The following is a 9,210-nucleotide window of genomic DNA, read 5'->3' as shown; positions in this document are numbered from 1 at the left end:
GGGGATGCTAACACACAGAACCAGACAGAATGACCGAACCAGACAGGGGGGGGGATGCTAACACCCAGAACCAGACAGAATGACTGCCGGGTTGGGGGAGGGGATGCTAACACACAGAACCAGACAGAACGACTGCCGGGGGGAGGGGATGCTAACACCCAGAACCAGACAGAATGACTGCCGGGTTGGGGGAGGGGATGCTAACACACAGAACCAGACAGAATGACTGCCGGGGTTGGGGGGGGAGGGGATGCTAACACCCAGAACCAGACAGAATGACTGCGGGGTTGGGGGGGGGTGCTAACACACAGAGGACCAGAGAAAGGAATGCCAGGCCAGAGAGAAGATGTGGGTGAATGCTACATATAGCACAGAGATAACCTAGAAGAGTGAAATACATGACCAAGGGGGGACACAGAACAAGAGAGTGGACAACTAGCTAGCTAGCACACTGAGGATGAGGCAGTGGAGCATGAGGCTAGGGCCAGGGCTCAGAGGACCAGGCCTAGCTTCCTGGAGAGAGAGGCGAGGCCCAGCAGAGGAGCTCATCAGGGCTGTGCAGCGACAACGGTGTCCTTCCAGATGGCTACTATGTGATTCTGCAGAAATGGGAAGCAGCTGTGGGCAGCGACGAGGCTCCCTCCACGCTTCACTGGGACCTAACAGGGGAGGGAGGACATTTGCATAAAAGGGATAATCTGGCCAACACACTCCCCCCCTGCCAGAATCCCAAATGTCACTTCCCCTTTCGGACAGTTTACTGAAATAGGCCTACTCTACCATTTAAGAATCAGTGAACTATTCCATTAGGGAGGATCCTATTTGACCATGCCAGATTATGTCCAGAGTAAAAGATCATGGAAAAAGCATCAGAATTTAACATGCCCACAAGTCATATCTGTTAATCTTAGGAATTGTTGGAAAAGCGTTTATCCATGGACTGCAAATGTCATACTGGTCCTCACGGGTTTAGACTACATGCGCAGACCGTGGGCGACCGTGATCATAGCTCAAACTGGGACAAATAAAAGGGCATAATACTGTGAAACATGGATGTATGGGCCTATTTGGCAGTCAGCAACTAAAATAATACACAAGACATGTTTATCTCCAGTGTATCATCTTATATCCTCTTGACAGGGATAATTTTCCTTTGTAGCCTAGTACTGTTCAACTTCAATTCAAAGCCAAAACTCAACCCAACATTCCTAGACATATAACATAAGGTGTTAAAGATACATGACGTTAGAAGATGACATTATTCTTGGTGTCAAGTGGCTGGATCTGCCAGCGCCTGAGGAATTCTGTGCATCTGGCCCGGTCCAGCTGCGGGGAGCCCCGCTGTTCTGACAAGCTTCCACCAGCCCTCTGGGATATGCTCAGTACTTGCATTGCTGGCTAATTTTACAAAGTTTCAACACTGAAGCCAGCCCCAGAACTCTGAAATATTAATCAGCGACTTGACAAAAAGATGAAAAATACATGAAATACTTTTTTCATGGTCTTCCAGTTTTTCAAAGATTGTTTCATGAAAATTACATTACAATTTCATTTCATGTGTGCACAATCTATAATCGTCTACTCCTCGACCAGTGGCAGTCTATGTCCAGAAAGGCGTTCAACTGAAAAGGAGATCAACTACATTCAAAATCTCTGTTGACTCCTTGTGCATCTGGAGGACCAAAATTGGCAGAGAAGGAAAAAAGCTGTGGCTTTTAGGAGAGGACAGTCTTGCATTTGGTGAAACCTGACTAAATAGCTTTGTGAGGTCAGCAGGATACCAAAAGTACCTGTTTTGGGATAATTCAAATATGGATTCTTACACAAACATTAAATGAGTTTTCCTGTTTTGTCAAGTACCAGTTTAATAGCACATAGTCACTGTGGCAGGAAGAGAGGCAATACAAGGCAGATCTGTGGGCAAGCCTTAACATGAGACCAGGATACTCTCAGCATTAACCAACTTCCCCAGCCATGGTTGGCACATCCATTAGTTAAAGGCCCCTTACGGTTATCTTTTTTTTTTTTACAATGAAAATGGTCAAAAAAGGAGAAAAAAAAGGCTTCTTAGCAAAGACCAATTTCTTAAGCAAGAATTTAGCTAGGTCTGTCTGGGAGTTGTCTGAGTGAGAAGCCTAGTTGCATGAGACTAATGGGAGGGATCAGTAACCTGAAAACTAGCTGTTATTGGTAGAGAGGTTTGAAACACTCTTTGTTATTCATCTATTAAAACTTTTTGGGCGACCGACCAGACTCACATAGAAATATGCGTTATAGATTTGTCATTCTAATTGAAAGTCTAAGAAGCGGTAGATCTGTTCTGTGCTACATTTCTATGCCTCTCATTATTAAGTTTCATTTCTTCGTCTTTTACTTTCAGTTTTGTACACCAGCTTTAAAACAGCTGAAAATAAATATTTTTTCCAAAACCAAAAATATTGTCACAGCGGTTTAGATGGCACAACAATTCTCTACACTGTACTTGTTTTGTCACAAACTGGAATTAGGCAAAGTATTAGAATTTTTACAACCAGCAAATGGCGAGGCGATTTCTGCATAGTGTACCTTTATCTTATCTTAAACTCCACCAAACCAGGCTCAAATTTCAGGCGGTCTTCTCAAACAGCCTTTACACTAAAAGGGCATTATCATCATCTTCACAGTATTACGCCAACCCCTTAGTGTGGATATATATAAAACATAGTAAATAGACCAATAAGAGTTTCAAACCTCTCTGCCAATAACAGCTAGTTTTCCCCTCCCCACTCAGACCACTCCCTGACAGTCCTAGCTAAATTATTACTTTAGAAATTGCTATTTTTATTTCTTTTTTTACCATTTTAATTGAAAACAAATCACAGTAAGGTACTTCATTTTTACCCAGAAATTACTTGATAGAGATAAAAACAGCTGCATTGGACCTTAAACAACCCGAGTTGATGAGAAACTGATAGCTGATGTAGGCCTATATTCATCTACTTTGGATAAACAGGTAGCAAATGGAGTGAAAAGGGAACATATGGCCACATGGCCCCATAACCCACCCTCAGAAAAACGCTTTGCCACATTTCCGCTCTGTGTACAAAAGGAAAAGCTGTTAGCAATGCATTACCAAAAAAATTCAGCAAGTTTATTAACAACATATTACTTACACCAAAATCTTATTTAGTGAATCCAAGTGTAAAAAAACTAATAACATATATTTGTGAATAGATATACTGTGCCATGGATCAGTAAGTGAAAAATCAAGTTAACACTCAGAAAGATTATTTTAAAAAGCCTCATCTTATGGTAGTCTGTTGCAGGAAAACTAACATTTAAATGAAAGGTAATTTACTGAACAAAACAAATTAAATATATCCCCAACAGCAGTAAATGTTAAATATAGGCTGATATTGGTAAATGTGAGTCTATACTGCTGCCCAGATCAACGACCACAACCAAAAGTCTTGTTCCACCCCTCATAGAGCTCCAGGTCTTTGGCTGAGACGCTGGGCCTTACTGTCCTCAGGGCCTCCTGGAAGTCACAGTGGAGGATGGGCCGCACCTGGTCGGGGGTGATGGTGGCAATGTCACGGAGCTGGATGCGCCGGATGGGGCCAAGCGCTGCCTCCCGAAACAGAAAAACCCTCCGTCCCTGTGACCACGGTCTCCAGCTCGTCCTCTCCCAGCTGGCTCTTCTCACGGGCCATGAAGTGAGAGACTATCTGCCGTCGGGCAGCTGCCTCGGGGAGGGGGATGTACAGACGCTTGGCAAGGCGGCGCCGGGCCGCTTCGTATATCTCCTGAGGGCGGTTGGTGGCCCCCACCACCAGGACGCGGTCGTCGGCTGAGGTGGCTGCCCCGTCCAGCTGAACCAGGAACTTTATCCGTCGGGATGAGTCGTGCTCACCGTCCGTAAGCTGGGACAGAAGAGTCGATCTCGTTGATGAAGATAACAGCTGGCTGATGGCAGCGGACGATGGCGAAGAGTGCTCTAACCATCTTCTCTCCCTCCCCCACCCACTTCGAGGTGAGAGACGAGGCACTGATGCTGAAGAAGGTGGCCCCTGACTGGCAAGCAATGCACTTCCCGATCAGAGTTTTTCCTGTGCCCAGGGCCCGAATAGGAGGATGCCTTTGGGTGGACCACGGAGGCCAGTGAAGATGTCAGGCCGGAGCATAGGCCACACCACAATCTCCTTGATCGTGGCCTTTGCAAACTCCAGGCCAGCGATGTCGTCCCAGGCTACGGGCGGTCCATCGTCCATAATTTCACTGATAAGCTTGATGATCTTGGGCTCAAAGTTTTTCAGGTGCTCGTCTACTGGCTGAGTCTCCTGAGCATTGCTGCTACCGACAACACACTCTTTTGTCCTCTGGCCTCGACATGGGGGACACAAATTTGGGAAATGTCCCCTGTGGTCTGTTGGCCCCCAGTGACTTCTTAGTGGCACCCCCGATGGCAGCTGCCATCACAGGGGGCTGCTGGGCTCTCTGGGACTGGTGGGGGTGTTTTTTCTGCTGATCAACAATAAACTGCTCCCTTGCCGTTTTGAAGTTTGTGCCACCACAGCATGGGTCTTGCCTTGCCTGTCCTCCAGATGCCCCCCCTCTGCCATTCTCTCCACCAGAGTTGTAAAACATCTTCCTCTTGGAGGTGTTAGAGTTTAAGACAGACTGGTGACCTGCAGGGGCTGGGTTTGGTTGTGGTGGAGCTGAGCAGTGCTGGCAAAACAGAGACTGAGCCCATGCTGAGGGGCCAGCAGAGGAAGGGGGTAGCTGGGGACTCCCTGAGCGCCTCTTGGTCTTTCTGCTGTAGCACTATGCAAAATGCTAAAAGTGCTGTTGCCCTCAGGCTTGGGCCATGATGGGGGTCCCAATGCTTTGAATGGAGTCTCTGCAGCTTCGAGTCCAGTGGAAGGAAGAGACAGGGCGCTGCCTCTGTTCTCTTGTCCAACGAAGATGTTAACATCTGCAGGTGCCACAAGGGACTTTCCACCCCGTCCCAGCCCGAAGCATCTTCCGCACGCAAGGCAGCTCCAGCACACCCGCAGTTGTCAGGGACGATTCCCATTTGTCTCTGTGGTTCCTCTGACTGCAAGCCAGGTTCAGTACACTCTCTGCATAGTTGTTAAGCCCCGTGCGAGGTTCTTCTGAGTCCAGCACTGCAGCATAGCGCTCCGAGTAGGTCCTGAGCAGGGAGCCCGTGCCGGCCTGAGAGAGCTGGGCGCTCGCCCATGCATATTGTATGGCAAGGATGTGCACCCGATAGGCGTCTGCCGTCTGTTCAGGTGTGCAGGTGCCAGATGAAATGTCAAAGGATCTCCTCTGCCACTCGCCCAGGTGTGCACCACTCATGCCTGGCGTGCTCCCGCCTGTTTGAGGAATGGGGGACAGGAGTCATTAAAAATGCATGACACAAGAAGCAGCCAAGCAAACAACAACACATTTTATAAGTCTTTAAAAAAAAGACATCACCACATTATAACACTTATTCAATATAAGTAATGTCTAGACTTACAAGTAGCTAAACTTACATAGCCAGCTATGACATATTGTGATGATGAATATACCGATAAGTGAAAGATAACGTAGTGTCAAATATGTACCCCTTAGCATTGGCTCCAGCCTGTGGCAGAAGCCAGCTAGCTGTTTCCCCTAAATTACTGTTGTCATTTCTCACTCACGCTGCGCATATTCTCATAACAAAGCCTTGATAAATGCTGCGCGACTGAAACAAAACGACTTGGAACACAATTTACATTTAGGATGCTCATTTTCTCAGGAAAGAGGGATACGCTAGCCCGGGTTTCCCCCGAACCAGCGCCAAATTCGAGCTATGCCATGGAAACGGGGCTCCATTGTTGGCTAACGTTAGTTAGCTCACTGTTCCTAGACTGTTTAGCTAACTACTGCAGTACCGGCTAAACTACTGTAGTACCGGCTAAGATAGCAAGATCCAAGTTAGCCAGTTGACTTAGCTACTAACCTACTGTAACTGTCGTGTTCGACATATCTCGACTTACCACAGAGAAGTAACAAACAGTTGTAGCTTGGAAAATAGAGAGCATAACTTTTTGCACCACGGAAAAGTTGTTATATCAATATCACATTCGCAGCTGGAAGTACAAAAAATGATTCACGCGCCAACTCTTTGAAATCACCCCAATGTTATTTTTTGGGAGGTCAGGTGACCTTTCTTCTTCTTCATTTTTAAAATGATTTTTATGTCTTCTTCTTCTTCTTCAATGATATCATGGCGGACCGCAAACAAACTTTAAAGTGCATGCTGCCATCTATTGTGCTGGAATGTAATTCTGCCCAATTCTATACTATTTTTTAAAAATATCTATTTTTATTGAACCTTTATTTAACTATGGAAGTCAGTTTAATTTTTATTTATTTACAATGACGGCCAAACCCAGACAATGCTGGGCTAATTGTGTGCCGCCCTATCGGACTCCCAATCATGGCCGGATGTGATACAGTTTGGATTCAAATCAGGGACTGTAGTTGACACCTCTTGCACTGAGATGCAGTGCCTTAGACCACTGCACCACACATACTGCCATGAAAATACATTTCTAAACCAAATAAATCCCTACCAACTCCCCAACCCCCTAACCCCATTAAACTTGATCTAAATCATGCTGAAAAACTCCACCCTTGTTCAGCATGTCAACAGCCATATCAACAGTAACATCTGTTACCCCCAATATCACTTTTGCCGTCTCCACAATAACCTTCAACCTGGCATTTCTGCTTTCCACAACCCAAATCTTATTGATAACCTTACCAATAAAAGCTATGAAGTCAACATTGGCACCGCACGTTCATGAACGCAAGATTTCGGAACCATGCCAGGACCATCAGAAGCACCAGCCACAACAGTAGGTCCACTTACTACAGGAACATCCTTATAAGCTCCATCAGTCCGCGCTGTAGTTCTACCAATCTGTCTTACAGCCTCTGCATATAATACATCATGACTGATCCTATATCTCTGAGCCGCTCTAGCATCTCTCTGCACCTGTCATCCACCAAATGCTACACTGAGTTCTCCCCCACAATTACAGCACTTAACCTTCACATTGCTTCAACATTCCCCGTAATCATGGCACATATTTTCTTTCCTTTACAATGAGCAGCTACATGTCCCATTCTTTGGCATCTAAAACATTGCAGTGCATATGGGACAAATTCTCTAACATTGAAACTAAGGAATCCTATATGTACTTTTCCAGGAAAACTTCCTCAAACCTCAGCATCCCTGATAAGCTTTCACTTCTTTGACCCTCTTTCCTACTGATCAACCTTTAGGACTCAATCACTCTGCCTCCCTTCAAATTTTCTTTAACATCATCTATGGACAGAGATATTGGAACCCCAGTGATGACTCCCCCCAATATACCATGGGGGTCCTGAGTGGCACAGCAGTCTAAGGCACTGCATCTCAGGGCTAGAGGTGTCACTACAGATGCCCTGGTTTGAATCCAGGCTGTATCCCAACTGGCTGTGATTGGGAGTCCCATAGGGCGGCGCACAATTGACCCATCGTCTGGGTTTGACCGTTGTAGGCCGTCATTGTAAATAAGAATTTGTTCTTAACTGACTTGCCTAGTTAGATATAAATAAAACTAGGTTTTACATGGTTTTATTGGCAGACTCCATCCAAAAAGGTGTATTGCCACCACCAACTGGGTGGGGTAAAATACTTTAACGAAAATAAAATATAAAAATAATAATATATAAATAAAGCTAAACAAAAATCAATGTAATCTTTCACTTACTAAAATGTACTTAGATCCCTACACAGGCTCTAAATTAAATATAGAATTGGCTTCCTATTTCGCTACAAATCATCCTTCACTCATGCTGCCAAACATACCCTTGTAAAACTGACTATCCTACCGATCCTCAACATCGGCGAAGTAATTTACAAAATAGCCTCCAACACTCTACTAAACAAATTGGATGTAGTCTATCACAGTGCCATCCATTTTGTCACCAAAGCCCCATATACTACCTACCACTGCGACCTGTATGTTCTCGTTGGCTGGCCCTCGCTTCATACTTGTCGCCAAACCCACTGGCTCCAGGTCATTTTCAAGTCTTTGCTAGGTAAAGCCCGGACTTATCTCAGTTCACTGGTCACCATAGCAGCACCCACCCACAGCACGCGCTCCAGCAGGTATATTTCACTGGTCAACCCCAAAGCCAATTCCTACTTTGGCCGCCTCTCCTTCCAGTTCTCTGCTGCCAATGACTGGAACAAACTGCAAAAATCACTGAAGCTGGAGAGTCTTATCTCCCTCTCTAACTTCAAGCACCAGCTGTTAGAGCAGCTCACAGATCATTACACCTGTACATAGCCCACCTGTAAATAGCTCATCCAACTACCTCATCCCCATACTGTTATTTATTTATTTTGCTCCTTTGCACCCCAGTACTTGCACATTCATCTTCTGCACATCTATCACTCCAGTGATTAATTGCTATATCGTAATTACATCGCCACTATGGCCTATTTATTGCCTTACCTCCCTTATCTTACCTCATTTGCACACACTGTATATATACATACTTCTTTCCTGACTGACTGTATGTTTGTTTATTCCATGTGTAACTCTGTGTTGTTGTATGTGTCAAACTGCTTTGCTTTATATTGGCCAGGTCGTAGTTGTAAAGGAGAACTTGTTCTCAACTAGCCTACCTGGTTAAATAAAGGTGAAATAAATCAAATAAAAAAACACAGTATTGACTGCAATGTTTCAGCTGTGAAATCTTGGAGATCAAAGAACCTTTTAGACACTTTCACAGTGATTTCCAGTTTCTTTGATTTTTTGTTCAATTGTCCTGTACAAATAATCACTAGAGCAATAAACGCAACAAAATCAACCTTCTTCACAATTAATATTCAGGATCATCAACTGACTGACATCCACAGACTGTTGGGCATCATCCACTGCCATAGCAGTGTGTTTCCAGCTACTCTTCTGGACTGTGAGTTCATTACGCTTCGTAAAGAAATTGACCTACCAACTAACCCTACACCCATTAAAAAACCTCACCACTATTCCACTACTTGGCCCGAACTGATCCTACACCAGGCCGGCAGCCTGGGAGGACAGGACACTCAACACAGCTTGTAACTCTTCTGCAGTAAAATCTTGTACACCAAAGTACATCTCTGCAGCTGCCACCAACACAGCTGCTATCTGTGATTTG

At 45.1% G+C, this 9,210-nt stretch overlaps 1 pseudogene; it reads right to left on the bottom strand.

Annotated features, from left to right (window-relative positions):
- Nucleotides 1-1,835: 1,835 nt before the first annotated feature.
- LOC115135287 (fidgetin-like protein 1) lies at nucleotides 1,836-6,077 on the bottom strand (annotated as a pseudogene).
- Between the last annotated feature and the right edge of the window lie 3,133 nt (nucleotides 6,078-9,210).

Source organism: Oncorhynchus nerka, linkage group LG10 (assembly GCF_034236695.1).
Source record: "Oncorhynchus nerka isolate Pitt River linkage group LG10, Oner_Uvic_2.0, whole genome shotgun sequence".
Taxonomy (NCBI): domain Eukaryota; kingdom Metazoa; phylum Chordata; class Actinopteri; order Salmoniformes; family Salmonidae; genus Oncorhynchus; species Oncorhynchus nerka.
This window is presented reverse-complemented; position numbering and strand designations above follow the sequence as displayed.